The 15,760-nt window shown below is 33.4% G+C and overlaps 1 long non-coding RNA gene and 1 other non-coding gene across 4 annotated transcripts in view; both read right to left on the bottom strand.

The window, feature by feature from the left end:
* Positions 1 to 1,116: 1,116 nt before the first annotated feature.
* Positions 1,117 to 15,760, bottom strand: part of LOC138918533 (uncharacterized) — a 116,459-nt gene continuing 101,815 nt past the window's right edge. For 2 of the 3 annotated variants that reach the window (XR_011428003.1, XR_011428002.1), the window contains 2 exons: positions 4,314 to 4,453; positions 1,117 to 2,357 (listed from right to left, as the gene is read on the bottom strand). This is a non-coding gene — a long non-coding RNA (uncharacterized lncRNA). Of the gene's footprint in view, positions 2,358 to 4,313; positions 4,454 to 13,291; positions 14,856 to 15,760 lie in introns of those variants that run through there. The other variant, XR_011428005.1, reaches the window with a different exon arrangement.
* LOC111768722 (U7 small nuclear RNA) lies at positions 11,252 to 11,312 on the bottom strand. The gene has a single exon (XR_002801192.1). It is a non-coding gene; the product is annotated as a U7 small nuclear RNA (small nuclear RNA).

Here is a 15,760-nt window from a genome sequence, read left to right as displayed (position 1 = left end):
ATTTTGTTGCTCCTCCCCTCGGCGTGTCCCTCACTGTTGTTTTTCTCACGGCAGCCTGTGGTGGGGTGGTCAAGATGACCCCTGCTTTGTACACGGGTGTTTGTAGTCACAGTTGTTTGGTCTGTATTTAATCTTTTTTCAACTTTTAGATATAAAGTTTTCATCAAGATAACATTTCTAAAAATGCTGTTTTCCTCAATATACATTTTGAATAATACTTTTCCTATTGCAAATTAAAAAAAAGTTTCTCTTTCCTATTTGTGTACTCTCTTCACTTTTCAGCTATTCTGTAGCACTACAGGGCTTATTACAGCCCATATTGTTGAAAGCACAACACAAAACAAATTACATAATGTCCACCTCTTAAAAGTTATTTGGCCAACTTGTAACTTATACTGGAAACTTATGCTTTGTTAATAATTATCTACACTTTCTCTCTGCTGATTGCCTCCTATAATTCTTGAGTGTGCAGTCAGCAGGCTCACTTAACATCCCATCTGTTTTCAGATTTCCCAGACCTGTAACAGTTCCACAAGGCCATATGATTTGCTCTGGTCAATGGGCTGGGGGCAGAAGGGACATGTGACACTTCATGGCCAAAGTATTTAAGAACTTGTGCATGATCCTCCAGCCAACTGTTCCTCATTGATATAAACTCAGTGGTCTCATTGGAGAGGGGTAACCCCCAGATTGAGGTAGCCTGGGTTGCTGAGTCACCACTTAGTGGACAGTTGGCCTAAAATGGAGATGGTAAACTACAGCCCTTGGGTCAAATCCAGCTTACCACCTCTTTTTGTGAACAAGAGGGTTTTTTTTTTTGAAACACACCCTCATTTATTTACATATTACCTATGGCTGCTTTCACGCTACAATGGCAGAGTTGAGTAGTTGCTACAGAGATTCTTTAGCTTGTTAAGCCAAAAATCTGATCTTTTACTGAAAAATTTGCCAATGCTTGATTTAGAGCATCAATAAGTAGCATGAGATCGTTCTGATATCTTCACAACTAAGACCATTAATGTCATAAATATAATATTTCTAAAATATTCTATAATATATTCTCATAAATGATCATAAAACACACATCATAAAGTAAAAGACATGTCTCCAACAGTATATAATAAATTGTGATTTATTTCTAAAAAAAGAATATTTTAAACTTAACATAAAAAGATAAAATGAAATACAAGCAACATCATTTGAATAAATCAGGCAACTTATGCTAAAGATGGAATTGGATGCTCTTAGAACAGAAATTCCCTGCATATTATTCTCTACTTTGCTTTGAAGATGTCAATCCATTCACACTATGGGTTTGAAATATTTTTCCTGCCCTTTATGAGCCATTAGTAAAGAATAAAAATAGTGGTTGACTTAAGATGCTGTATATTTTTATCGTGTGAATATTATATAGGAGACAGATCATATCTGAAGTATAATTTGGCAGCTGTCACTCATCTGAATCAGTTCAGAGAAATATAAAGGGAAAGGCTAGATCACGTAGGTCATCATATATGTGTGTGTATGTGTGTGTGTGTCTCTGTCATGACATTACACAGAATCAAGAATAAGAGTGGCCGGCCCGGTGGGGCAGCGGTTAAGTTCGTACATTCCCCTTCTCAGTGGCCCAGCGTTCGCCAGTTCCGATCCTGGGTGCGGACATGGCACCGCTTGGCAAAAGCCATGCTGTGGTAGGCGTCCCACATATAAAGGAGAGGAAGATGGGCACAAATGTTAGCTAAGGGCCAGTCTTCCTCAGCAAAAGAAGAGGATTGGCAGTAGCTAGCTCAGGGCTAAACGTCCTCAAAAAAAAAAAAAAAAAAAAGAGAATAAGATACTATCAGGCCTTGCACTTATTACCCACGGCTAAATAGCTTTTTTTAAAAGAAAAGATCTGGGAGTAGAAATTCTTGTTTCCAATTCACATATATTGGGTTAATTTAAGCATAGTTTTCAAGTGCACGTTGTAGTGAATAATTGTTGATGATCATAAATGCATTTTCCATGGCTACTTATATTTCAAATGATCTTGAATAGATCATTGTGGAAATTGACTTATTTGTTTCTGTGGCTCTTTTCCATCAGCTCCTATTGCCCACCTCATCCATGCTCTATACATAAGTGATAACTGTCCACGTGGTGATTCTACCCAAGCTCGGACTTGCAGAAATGTTTATTTCTAGTCATATAGTAAGCTCTGGAGGAATATAGTATAAATCTTTAATACTTCTATGAGTAAAACCTCTAGAGGAAAATTCTACAATCTTTTCATAGGACCATTTACCCTTGATATCGTTGTCTTTTGTGCTGATTTTAAAGAGGGAGATGAACACGGCACAGGTCCCTTTCCTGTACGCCTGAAAGAGTAAACACAAAGGTGTGTCACAGACACTGGGCTCGCCTCAACAGAGTGGATTGACTCAATCACTTGAGGCTGAGTTTTATTACTTTTCAATCTCTTAATTTAAAGAAATAATTCCTGGCTGGGACCCCTCAGCAAAATTCCAAATGGGAAAGATTTTTCAGCTGTATTCTTCCACCTTTCTTTTTTGAGCTTTTCTCTTTCCATGCTCTTCAGTTTCTGTCCATACTCAAAATGATTTCTGGCTGTCTAGAATTCCTGCGCAATTTGCTAAGAATTGGAGCATTAGACTTTATGATCATCTGTTACTATAATTTTTGCTTTATTTCTGTCATTTTGAGTAAAATAATGTTAATGTCTGACTGATCTTACCATTTTCATGATCAAGCATTTCCTTATGAACCAAAACAAGTTTTGGATTTGTGGAATATGTAAGAGTTATTTTTAGCACGGGATATTATCCCATACTCTCTGGTAACTATGGTTACCACTAACCTCATAAGACAAAAATATTACAACCAGTCCTGGAAATCAAATACTATCTTTTGCCCACATACTGTCCTCAGCACTCCTAGTCTCAGTTTTATTTCCCTTCTCTGGAAGTTTTCCAGTTCCATTATATCTCTTCTTAGAGAAATCAATCAGAGCTCCAGCCAGGATTTGTGCATAAATCCCTGAATCTTCAGTCCCTATGCCAGTCACATGTGCTTATTTCCTTTAACCTATACTTTCACACATATATTTGCACACACACACACACACACACACACACACAGCTTCCTTTATCTAAAGCAGTAATTTTCAACCATGGCTGCTAAATGTAATCATCTGGATACCTCTGAAAAAACCCAAACCTTTGTATGTCCCCATTCCCGAACAATTAAATAAAAATTTTTGGGTAAGAGTAAGCAGGCATCAGTATTTTTCTTAATTCCTCAGTTCAGGAAACTCCAAGTTAATGATATAGTCCGAGGAATATTTTCATACTAGGGGAATTTACAATTTAATCATATTTAAGGTGACATAATACCACCAAATAGTGATTGAAATTATTGTTTTCCTGGCCTAGTAATCAGAGACTTTAGTTAGATGTATTCAGTATCTCTATGCATAGTTAAAGCAAGTATGAAATGTGTTGACTTTCTGTCGATTGCTGTTCGTTGATCTGCAAACATATCAACAATCCTTATGATTTGTGTTTTTCATTTGGGCTAAGATTTAGTGGTAATTTACATTTGTAGAAGTATAATATTGTTCAAATAGCAATTAAAATTTATTTCTCAAATACTACATGTGCAAGTGCACCATTTTTGAAAGTAAGTTCAAATATATTCATTCTTTTGATTCCATTACTCTAATTGGCAGACTGAATCCTAAGGAGTAAACCAAAACGCACAAAGATGTTCATCACACTACTATTTATTTAGAAGAGTATGTATGATAAAATATCTATTAAAAAACTAAATTATATGAGTGTAGGGAATAACCAATATTAGGATGTTGGAACTATAGCCATTAATAATCATATATTTGAATATTTGGTCATATTAAAAGGTCAAGGATATAAATATCAGGATATTAAGATGATTATTATGGAACAATCTCAATTCTGTTAAATGACTTCTTTTAACTCCACAACAAAGAGCACACCAGTATGGCCTCCCCGAAAGAGGGTTTTAGAAAATCAAGAAGTGGCATAAGGATCTCTGGTAAGACATTGAGTCAAAGTTTACCTGTGTCACAATTTTGTCTATAAGTGACCTTATTTATAGCCTCAAAGACAACAAACTATGTCATAATTAAGACTGATAGCTTATCAGGGTCATACTTTTGGTCTGAGTCTGGTCAAAGATGTCTGGTTGTTGAGTTTTTGTAATGTAGTCAGGCAAGTGATGAAGCAGTAAACTTAGTGAGTTTGGAGCGTCGGAGGATGGAGTAAATACAAACTCACCTACATTGCTGAGGTGCAGTGGTTGCTGGGTGAATTCCTGCTGTGGGATATCTTTTTTTCTGCCTTGGATCACAGCTGCAAGGAATCTTGAAAGGCAATTCTATTTCCTCCACAGTCAATTTCTTGAATAAGGCGGTTATCTGAACATGGCAAGAACAAGGGTCATTTATTTATTTGTTTTTGCTTTATTCCAACTTGTTGCCTGTCATAACTATTTAAGTTTAATGTATAAATTATCTCTTGCTTTAGAAATGTGGAAATTGGCCAGATGTCAATGAGTAAATAAATGCATATAATTTGAAGTAAATGCCTCTGAGTTTTTTCTCTTTAAAAGCAAGGCCGTGCTAGATGAGCCTGTCTCCTGCAGACATTCATGATTATTTATTTACAAGACTGGCAGCACAGTTGGCATTTTTTAATAGGCAGAATAAGATGGTTTTATATCTCAGAAGACTTTTGATTTAAATGACAGATAAAGCAACTCAAACATAACGGTATTAATGAAGAAGCCTACTAAGTCTTAGGGTTATGAGGAAGAATATATTGGTATTGGTTTCCTCACAACCTCTTTTAGCCTTTCATTGTTTTAAAATTACATTTCAGTTTTACTGGGTGTCCTTCATGATGAATCTTCAGCAAAATTTTAAATACCAAATGGGTTTTTACAAGGCATTCCCATCAATAGTTTTGCAAAAGGAAGAGAAAGGTATGCATTTTCTTGAAATAAAGTCAACTTCCACTGATCTTTTAAAATTATGTTCTAGGAATTTAAGTGTCAGGTTAAATGGGCTAAAAAGATTCGGAAAAAATCTAGAAAGCATGGAGACTTGTAAAGAAATACTTGATTCTCTACAATTATGCCTACGATTGGCCTTAGACCCGTGATTCTGAATGACCTCCAAATATAGATTTTCTACCACTTGCCAAAATAAAGAGTACTGTGCTAATAGCAAGTAAAGTGAGTTTGGGTACATTATTGATTAACTCTATCGTTCATGCACTGCCTTGAAAATATTTAGTTACATGATTCATTCACTTTGCACTTAATCAGTTTATGAATTATGTGACTAACGATGATAGGCCAACTGTGTGAATGATAAATTTAGTGAATAGAGTTTTCTGATGCATTTTACCTTTCCAGTACATTATCAAAAATGAAACGTTGCCTCTAATCCTAAGGAAATATAGTGTAACTCTTGGCAGCCCTACTACTACAGCATATTTTTATTCATGAGGGAATGGGGCAATGCTTTCTTTTCAGAAAGTAATATGCTTCCTTCTATCTATGAAGTAAATTTGTTATCATATCTATAATGGAAAGCAAATGATATGTCTTACTATAAGTTTACATTCTTGGTAGCCAGTACTATAATTGAGGGTATTGAAATGGTAGAAAATAGTGTGTAGAAGAATGACAGAACAGGATGCAATGTGAAGGGAAAACTGGGCTAGTTGATGCCCCAGTGATTTCTGGTTCATGTATCTAAGAACAGGGACACATTTCACATCTTCATTTTTACCTCCTATTGTATAAGAGCATAGCCATTCTGAGTCTTTTTCGAAAGAAACCAAACCAAAACAATAAAAAAGAAACCCCAAGAGGCCAAGATAGCTAATTGATTTTTACCAATTTAATTAAACAACCAGACATATTAGTGAAAAATTTCACTAATTCAATTAAGCAAAATTTTCAATTAGTAAAATTTCAGTAATTTCACTTAGCTGATTGTCTGAACTGACTGGTGGTTTACATGAACAGATGAGTCAGCATAATGATAGCTTCACAGAGAAGTAATACAATAATCAAGAGGTAAATGGTAGAACTCTCTGTAAAGTATGTAAAGAAGAGTAATTTTTAGTTGCTACTTTAACCTGTCATCACGTGAGAAGACTATATTAATTATATCTTCCATATGCTTCATAATAATTACTATATATTTGACATTGAGAATCAATACATCCTATATTCCATTGTGATTATTACGCACTTCATATTGTACATAAGTTTCTCTTCCTCCGTTCTGTGTGAATGCAATAGCCCTCTAATTTGTAGTGCTCTTGGCATACCTATCCAAGTCCTTCCTGCATGAGGCAGCCAGAGTAATTTTTTTATAAGCAGGAACTGGAACATGTTACTCCCCATATCAGAACGTTCAATGTCCCATTACCATAAAGATCAAATTCAAAAGTCTCAAAGTAGGCCACAAGGATGTATATGTTCAAAAAGCTTCCTACGCCCTGCTTTAGCAGCACCACTCACCTCTTTGTTCTCAAAGTTTTCCCCTTACAAGACATCCAATTCTACGAATGTGCCAGTCTTCTCAAGCAAAGGAAATTAGGACATCAGCCTTCCTTCTACTTCTGTCAACTTACCTATCTAACTCTCCCCATCTTTCAATTCCTCACTGTAGTGAATTTAATCGAAACCTTTCCCGACTCCTTAACTAGGACAAATCTTGCTGTATGTTTGCACATTAACCTATATTCTCTTTTGGCAAGAGTTATCACATTGTTAATAACTTATTCAATCTTTCCAGCTTGCTTTTAAGATCCATGCTGGCAGGGCCATGTGTGTTCTCTTCATTCAATCTGTAGCACCTATAACTCTTTATGAGTAGATAGGCAATGCACAGTTATAGATTGAATCTCTCAAGGAAATTACATACCGATCAAAAAAGAGAAGCAAGTATAGAGCTTAATAATTTATTTGGTCGTCAGAATACTTTGTATTTAATATTTATAACAGAACTATTTGATCCCAAGGTATTTCGTTCACCCATTGAGAAATACAGGTTCATACCTCAGAAAGAAGTGACAGTTTTTCCTTGGTGCTATGCAAATGAAACCAATTCATTCATTTGCAAGTGAACTCATTCATTAATTCATTTATCCAGCTAACATTTATTGATCACCAAATGCCAGAAGCTGTAGTCTTAGGTATATGTTATGGAATATTGAATCTTGCTTTTGAATAGCTCACTGTAGAGTGGAAGAGATGAATCAGTAGCAAATAATTACTATATGATTTTAAAATTTCTCTAATAAGAGCAAGTCTAGGAGCTATGAGGGCTCTTTAGCTTTCCATCAATTGTTTTAGCATTATGTAGACACAACCTTGCAGCCTATTTTTGGCTCACATTTTATTGACAGGATGAGTAAACAATCATAAAAAATTGAAGAAAGATATCCTGAGATAAATAACACAGTAAACTGGATTTGCTTGCCTCATACCAACCTCATCAAACTCACATCCTGCTTAACAACTGTCCTCATCATTTGATTTTCTTTCCTCCCCGTGAATATTAGGAATATTACTCCTTACTTTGTTATCTACCCAGTCTCATATTCAGTAAGTTTTTTCTAACACTAGCAGACCATCAGGAATCTGTGCATATTGTATCACATTTTTTTAAACAATTCACAGCCTCTTAACTAATTATTTTCCTAAAAATAAAAAATTACTGACGTATATCCAACACATTAACAGTATTTTAAGTGGAAATTTCAGATGATTTTGACATGGTATCACCTCAAGGAAATGCATTTCCCAAGGTAGTCTGTGATCACTGGTTTATTTACTGACAGAATGTTTTGCATGATGAGTTTCTATATCTTATCCCAACCTAACATCTTACTTGCCTTTCTGCCTACAACTAAACGTTGAGTTGACATCCTCATTGAGTTGTTCACAATAATACCTGGATGCTCTCTTTGGGAATACAGCTAATTTAGAACCCATTAGTATGTACACATAATTTACATTGTTCAGTTAAATGTGCAGTATCTTGCACAAGTCTACAGTGAATCATCTGCCATCCAGTACCAATTAACCAGCTTAGTTGCTGTTTCCAGGGTTCTGCAAAAGCCTACCTTGTTTTGCTTAACCCAGGTAATTGTATGTCAGCAACAGATTGTGAATGCTATTACTCCATCATTTACTTCTTCTTCCAGGTCATTTATATAGATCATATTACCGTGTGTGTGTGTGCATGCACGCGCGTGTACATGTGTTTGCAAAAATGAGAGTTCTTAGGGCTAGTTCTGTTTGAACTCTTTAGATGCACACCTGACAATTGCCTACAAGTTACTGAGAAGATAATAACTCTGTTAATTTGTATTCTTATTTGACCACTATGCAGGCAAAATACTCAAGGCAACTACCTGAATAAGGATAAGATATAGTATCTAGGTGTTCGCATGAATGTATATTTAGAATGATACAGAAGAAAACTTTAAATTTTATCTAATTTGCATTGAATAAATGAAAAATAATTATTTTCTGAGATTTTTATGTTGAATTTATTAATCTTCTTTATTTAAAAGCTTTTCATTCTTTCTTTCATATTTTATTCATGAAACAAATATTTACTGTATACCAAGTATATTTCAGCCACTATGTCAAATGATGGCGATCAGTGGCGAACAAGGAAAATGTGGATCCTGCTTTACCTTCTAAATGTAAAAAACAGACCAAAACCCAGAATTATAAATTGGGCTAATCATATATGAAGCAATACTCCCTTTTTATACTTGAAGGCTTTATACTCCCTCTTTTGATTCTCCTCTCTTTTTACACTTGAATGCTTTGTATACAAATTAAAGTTATCTTTCCATAGGGTAATTAGCAAAAGCTTCATTGAAGAGATGATATTTAAGATGAAAATGGAAAGCAGAGGAGGAGCCAGCTAAGTGAAGAGCGAGGATATCAGTATTCTGGAAGCAGAAATAACATGTGTGATGGTCATGAATTGAGGAAGAGTTTTTTATTTTGAAAGAACTGAAAGGAGAATAGCGTGCCTAGATATCAATAGTGGCAAATATTTGAGAAAAGACTGGAAAAATAGGTTGGGGTCAAATTATATAGTACTTTGAGATTCATTTAAAAAATTGTATATAATCCTAAGAACACTGGAATATCATTTTAGCTGTGAAATGACGCTATCTTATTTAGGACTTTAAAGATCACTCATTTTTGGAAAAGGAAAGAGGAAACTTGTTCAAGTGGGAAGGCCACTTAGGAAGCTGATATATTAAGCCTGGGAAGATGATGGATGACACTACGTTAAGGAGACTGGTGATGAAACATAAAGACATTGTAAATAAATTAACAAGATAAAATTTACAGAAGATGCTAATAGATTATGAGAGGAGTAAACAGAAGGGAAGAATCAAGAATAATTCCCAGATTTCTGACTTAAGGAATTAGGTGGAATGTGGTATCCGTTTACCGAGAAGTAAACAGTGACTTCTCGGGAAATCTAGGAGTAAATCTGGCAATTCTTAAGGGGAGAAATTTAAAACGATTGTGAAATAAATTATTTAATTTTGAATGTTTTAAATTTGAAAAGTTTCTATCCAAGTGTAGAGGTCAAACTAAGCAGATGGATATGAACTCTTGTAATACAAAGAAGAAAATTGGAATAGATAATGAATTGGAAGATACTGGTATAGAGCTTTATGAAAAGGTACAGTGAAAGAGATAAGTAGAGAACCAAGAAAAGAAGAGGAACATCAGTATTTGGAGGCTAGGTAGAGGAGAAGAAAAGTGATCTGTTACATAGCAGAGTGGGCTCATGAAATATAAAAGAGAAAAATGAACGGTATCAAATGATGTAGTGATTCAGAATAAGATTAATACAGAGCAATATTCTTTGTAGCAATAGTTTGGACATTGCTGAATATGAGAAGAGTGGTTTAAATGGAATGTTAGGTAGTAAATATGATTTAAGTGGTTAAAATGTGAATGCAGGTAGGAAACAAGAGGTGGTAAACATGGTTCTAGGAAGTTTGTCTATGGTTCTTTGAAGTTTGTTTATGAAAAATAACCAAAAAGTGAGGTTGTGGCTGGGGAACATTGAGGAAGTTATGGGACTTCGTTTTCAAATATTGGAGATACTGGGTTATTTTTTAAAAATAGTGGAAATGATTCATTAAAGATGGGAAAACTCTGACTTTTGAATGGTAACAAAATTAATTAAGTCCACAAGAAAGCAAGAGGAAACAGGAGCGATAACTCAAGTGAGATGATTGACCTTTGAAAGAAATTCTTCTTCTAAAACAGAAGGAAAGAAGGAAAAGATGAAAGCTAAATAGACTTGAAGATTTAATTGTTGAAAATGAGGAAATTGGCTAAGAATGAGGAGGGACGTACACTTGGGGCAAGAGGAGAAGTGGCAAATTTGTGGATTGAATACTCACTATCTTTCTAATCATTTGTTTATGCAACAATATTCCACAATATTTGAGCGTCAACCATGTGTCAGGAGCCATTTGAATAGCTGAGAAACATTGGTAAAGAGATGGACAGTAATACCTGCTTTTGTGATTGCAAACTAAAACTATATTTATGTGGAGGGATTTTCTGGAACTGAGGTGATTTTCTGCAGCTACTCCGGCAGATACAGAGAGGATAAATATTGAGGGCTCTTGACACAGGGGTGGCTCTGGGTCTGTGACTCTGATGTTTCTTAAGCTAACTTCCTAACTGTTGTCTCCCTTAATCATGGAGAATAGTATAGAAAAGACACCTTTCCATTTCCCAACTTCATTTAATCTTATTTCCATTGTTTGCCAATTTATTAGGTACATTAAAATGTATTGCCATTCTTTTAATTTCTTCATATTCCATTTCTCCCTCTTCTATAGTATTCTGAATTATCATTCCCATGTATGTTTTTATATCTTCTATGCATAGCAAATCATATATATTCATTGTCTTGGAAGCTTAAAACTATAAGTAATAAATTCTATATCATTCTACTCAACAGTATGTTTTTTAAAATGCGTCTTAGTTCTCTTTTATTTATTTTAGCTGATATGTGTCGTTCCATGTATCAATATACAACAGCTTAGCTTTGTCTGATATTAGAATAACCATAAAAGTTTTTTGTGTGTTGTTTTGGTTATTTATTTCTCCTATCTTTTTTTGTGTGTGTGTGGAGGGTCTTCGATGAGGACCAGAAAACCTGCTAGACAGATTCTAAAAGCGTTGTAGCACTTCTATCTTTCTACTTCAATATTTCTGTATCCTTATGTTAAAGCGTACACTTTCAGCCAAAATAGCTACATTTAAAAATTTAATATGACAAATTACCTTTAATTACAGTATTTAGATCATTTAAATATAATATAATTTCTAACATATTTGGGTTTAAATCTACCATCCACCTTATCTCTTTTTGCTTATTATAAAAATTTTAAAATTGCTTTATATCATACTATTTTAGTTATATACGACATCAGCAGAAAATTACAATATAAAACTTGACCAATTAGAACCTGATATACTTAATATTTTCTTCACTTCCTGATAAATTCAAGGACCTTGGAACACTTAAATGTATATATTCCCTTCTAAATAAATATATATCATAAAACATATATTTTTATATTATTATTGTCATATAGCTTAAGTGTACATGTACTTTAAATGACAAGGAGCTTCATTATTTTTGGTACATTAAATATTTATTTAATGTATTCTTAAATTTATCATTTCTGTTTCTCTTTAATTCTTTATGTTTTTATTTGATCTGAGAATACTTTTCTTCTATTTGAAGAACTCCGTCAATGCAACTTGTAGTATAGTCTACTGGTGACAAATTTTTCCAGTTTGTCTAAGAATGAACTTGGCTTTCATTTTTAGAAGGATATTTTTTTACTGAATATGGAATTCTTGATTGGGATTTATTTTATTTTCACACATTAAAAATTCCTTTCAATATCTTAATTTCTGTAGGGAATTTAGCTGTCGGTATTACTGTTTCTACTTTGAAGGTAGTGTCCATTTCCTCTACTTTTTAGAATATTTTCTTTTTCTTTGTTTTTAAACACTTGAGGTATAATTTTTCTTGTTTTAATTGAAATTGCTGTTCCTAGAGCTTCTTGTATCTGTAGCTTGATGTATTTTTTCAGTTTTGAAATATTATCAGCTGTTATCTCTTCAAATATTGAATTGCTGTATACTGTCTCCTCCATTTGCATCATTACATTAGACCCTTCTACCCTGTTCCAGATGTCCCTTACACTATTTTCTGTACTTTTTAAATCTTTTTACCTCTCCTGGTTTCAATTATTTTTTTGTTTTGTTTTTTCCTTTTTCAACCTTAGCTAATATGCTGAATTGGATTGATAAATCAGATTTACACAAATTGGCGATCTTCTCCCGTATCAAGTGTAACCAATCATTTCAAGAATGCACGCAATTCAAGGGCTTAGATGAAGCTCAGAGAGTTCTGGGACACCAATGGTGGTCCCTGTTGGTGATGGCTCCTTACTACATCAGACATGTCCATATGACTCAATAGATGGAGTTTCCAAGTGAGAGAGAATGTGCAATTGACTTGTTCTTGACTGAACAATTATGTTCTTTCCTGTTAAGTAAATGCCACTTAAACAAATTCTAAAGATAACTGCAATGTTGTCATTATTCCTTAACATTTAGTATTTTGTTTTTTGAAATGATTCACTTTATTACACTTAATGCATTTTTTGAATTACAACCAAATGTTTATCTTCATTATGTTTAATCTATTAATAAAATTCTGCCTATAAATCTATAATTATATTCTTTTCATTTTTAACTTTTCATGACTTCCTAAAGGTTCATCAATACTTCCTTGCTTGGTTCAATACAAATGTAGTCAAGTAGAATATGTCCAAAACTGTGGTCAGCTTAATTTACCACAATCAATTTACAAATGACCAGCAATCTAGAAAATATCAGAATGTAAAAACTATAGAAGTTTTCAGAGCCTCAATATATCAATTTGGTTGAACATTTCAAGAACACTATGTCTGTGTGAGGAGTGTATAAAAATTGATTGGGAATATAAATAGTAAAATTGACAGATTTATTTTAAAGAAGCTATATTGGGAGGAAATTCCCTTTATTTACGAGATCATTGCATAAAAAAATCAGAATTCGCTTTTTTCAGAATTCTTGAATTTAATCTAAAACATACACACACATCTTCATATTTTTTGTCAATTATATTATTTTAATCCTCTAACTTACTGTAAAACTTTACTTTGAAGAGTATTATGAGAGTTTCAAAATTAAATCTAAGTTCTCATGGGGAAATTTCTCTGAAAGTAAAAATACTCAAGTCAGTTATAGAGAGGTTCTGAAGTTAGTTCCTAAAGAGGAGTTTTGAAACTGTGTTTAGCAAAGGTTATATTTTTGGATTAAAGCCAAAGCTTCAATATATTGAAATTAGCAATTATACATTAGATATATAATTTTGTTATTTTGTTATAAAACCAGTGTCATTATACTATAGCTATAACTTTAATTACATTTTTAACTAATCTAATTTATTGTAAATCAAAAGAAAGGTTTTTATCATTCTCTTCCAGTAAGAAAATTACAAAGTCTTTATCTGAGGCATAATTTGAACCTTCAATAAAGTAAATTATAGATTTTTATTTTTAACCTGTGTATTATGAGATTTTTTGTAAGATTAGTAGGAATTCATTTTAGAAGTTTGGGCATAATACTGTAACAAACATAGAGTACTAAAATAAAACTTTTAGGAGCTGCTAAGATAGTTTCAAAAACCTATTAAAATTTTGTTCATCTTATTCCTTATGGAAGTTTGTGTGTTTGTTAACTCATTTGGTTGATTGGTTGATTTCTCTTTAGGCCCTTTTCCTAAATGAATCACTCATTATTGAATATACTTCAAAGTTTCTTTGTTGAAAATCAGATATCAACTATTTATCTTATGTAGAAATTATAATTTCAAACCTTACATATTTTTGTTTATCATCTTTATCTCTCTCTCTCAATCTATCTGTCCATCTATCTAATCTTCTGTCTTTATCTTTCTATCTATAATCTGTCCATTTATCTATCTATAATTGTTTGTTACTGTTTATATGATCTTTAGTTCTCACTTTTCTAATAGTAAGTATCGTAGACAGAGTTTAGCTTTCATATGCAGAGAAATTTTGTATCGTCTATTGAGTACCTTTTGTCATATGACTGTATCACAGCTCTTCTAAAGAATTCAGCTGAACAAAAAAATAATTTGACCAATATTATATTAATAGTTTACTGAGGAACTGCAAGCCATGATTAGAAAGGTTTTTTTTTTAAACCTTTTGTTTGTATTTTTTTAAATAAACTTTTTAAGGACAATTTTTGATTTACAGAAAAATCATAAAGATAGTAACAGAAAGTTCCTATATACCTTCCACTATTTTCTCTATTATCAACATCTTACATTAATATGGTACTATTTTTACAACTAATGAACCATATTAATACATTATTATTAGAAAAAGTCCATATTTTATTCGTATTTCTTCAGTTTTTAACTTAACGTCCTTTTCCTCTTCTGGGATCTTGTCCAGGATGCCACAATAAATTTAATACTCTTGTCTCCTTAGGCTCTTCTTGGCTATGTCGGTTTCTTGGACTTTGCTTGTTTTTGATGACTTTGACAATTTTGAGGATTACTGGGCAGGTATCTTGTAGAATGTCCCTCAATTAGGATTTGTCCAATATTTTTCTCATGATTAGACTCTGATTATGTGTTGCTGAAAGGAAGACCACAAAAGGTAAAGTGATAGTTTCATCACAACGTATTAAGCGTACACACTGTCAACATAATGTACCAGTATTGATGGTGACCTTGATCACCTGGAGGACATAGTGTTTGTCAGGTTTCTCCACTATAAAGTTACCTCCCAACCCCACTTTCCATACTGTCCACTTTTGGAAGAAGTCATTATGTGCAACCTACAACTAAGGAGTGGGAAGTCATTCTCCACCTTCTTGAAGGTGGAATAGCTATAATCAACTTTATAAAATAGGTCACAGATAAATAACTTTTATTTTCCTTTGTTTATGGCAATTTGACATGGCCATTTGAAGTCTGTGACACTTTGATTTATATGATATAAATTCATTACATTTACAACTCTTTAAAATTCAAGTGATGCATGCAAAAGACCCCAAATCTTGTTTGCCTCTAAAATTCCCTCTTTATTAGACCTTAACCCATCTCTTATCTGATTCTTACCCCTTTCATGAGCTTTACTTGGGAGATGTAGTTGGAGAGTCAGGAATGGGAGGAGGGAGTAAGAGATGCTTATTGCATACATTATTTTGTACATTAAAATGTTTCTGCATTTTAGTTCAAGTATTTTGATGTATTTGTGTGAAATGCATCTTGTGTATATCTTCATTTCTGAAATGTAATGTCTCTTATTCCTCCCTTGTCCAATATTTCTGAAGACCACATATAGAAATTACAGAGCCACAGGATAAAACATCCTGGATCCTGTAGTCAGTCCTGGGAAGGGAACAGCCTTGCAGTGTTACCAGACCTCCCATAGCATTTGCAAGGGCAAGAAACACATATCTGTAGTAAACCATCAAGGTTTCAAGATTTGATTGTTATTGTAATATAACCTAACACATTCTGACTATAATGAGAAAT

This window comes from Equus caballus, chromosome 17 (assembly GCF_041296265.1).
Source record: "Equus caballus isolate H_3958 breed thoroughbred chromosome 17, TB-T2T, whole genome shotgun sequence".
NCBI classification, from domain to species: domain Eukaryota; kingdom Metazoa; phylum Chordata; class Mammalia; order Perissodactyla; family Equidae; genus Equus; species Equus caballus.
The sequence above is the reverse complement of the archived record's forward strand: the minus strand, read 5'-3'. Positions and strand labels throughout refer to the sequence as shown.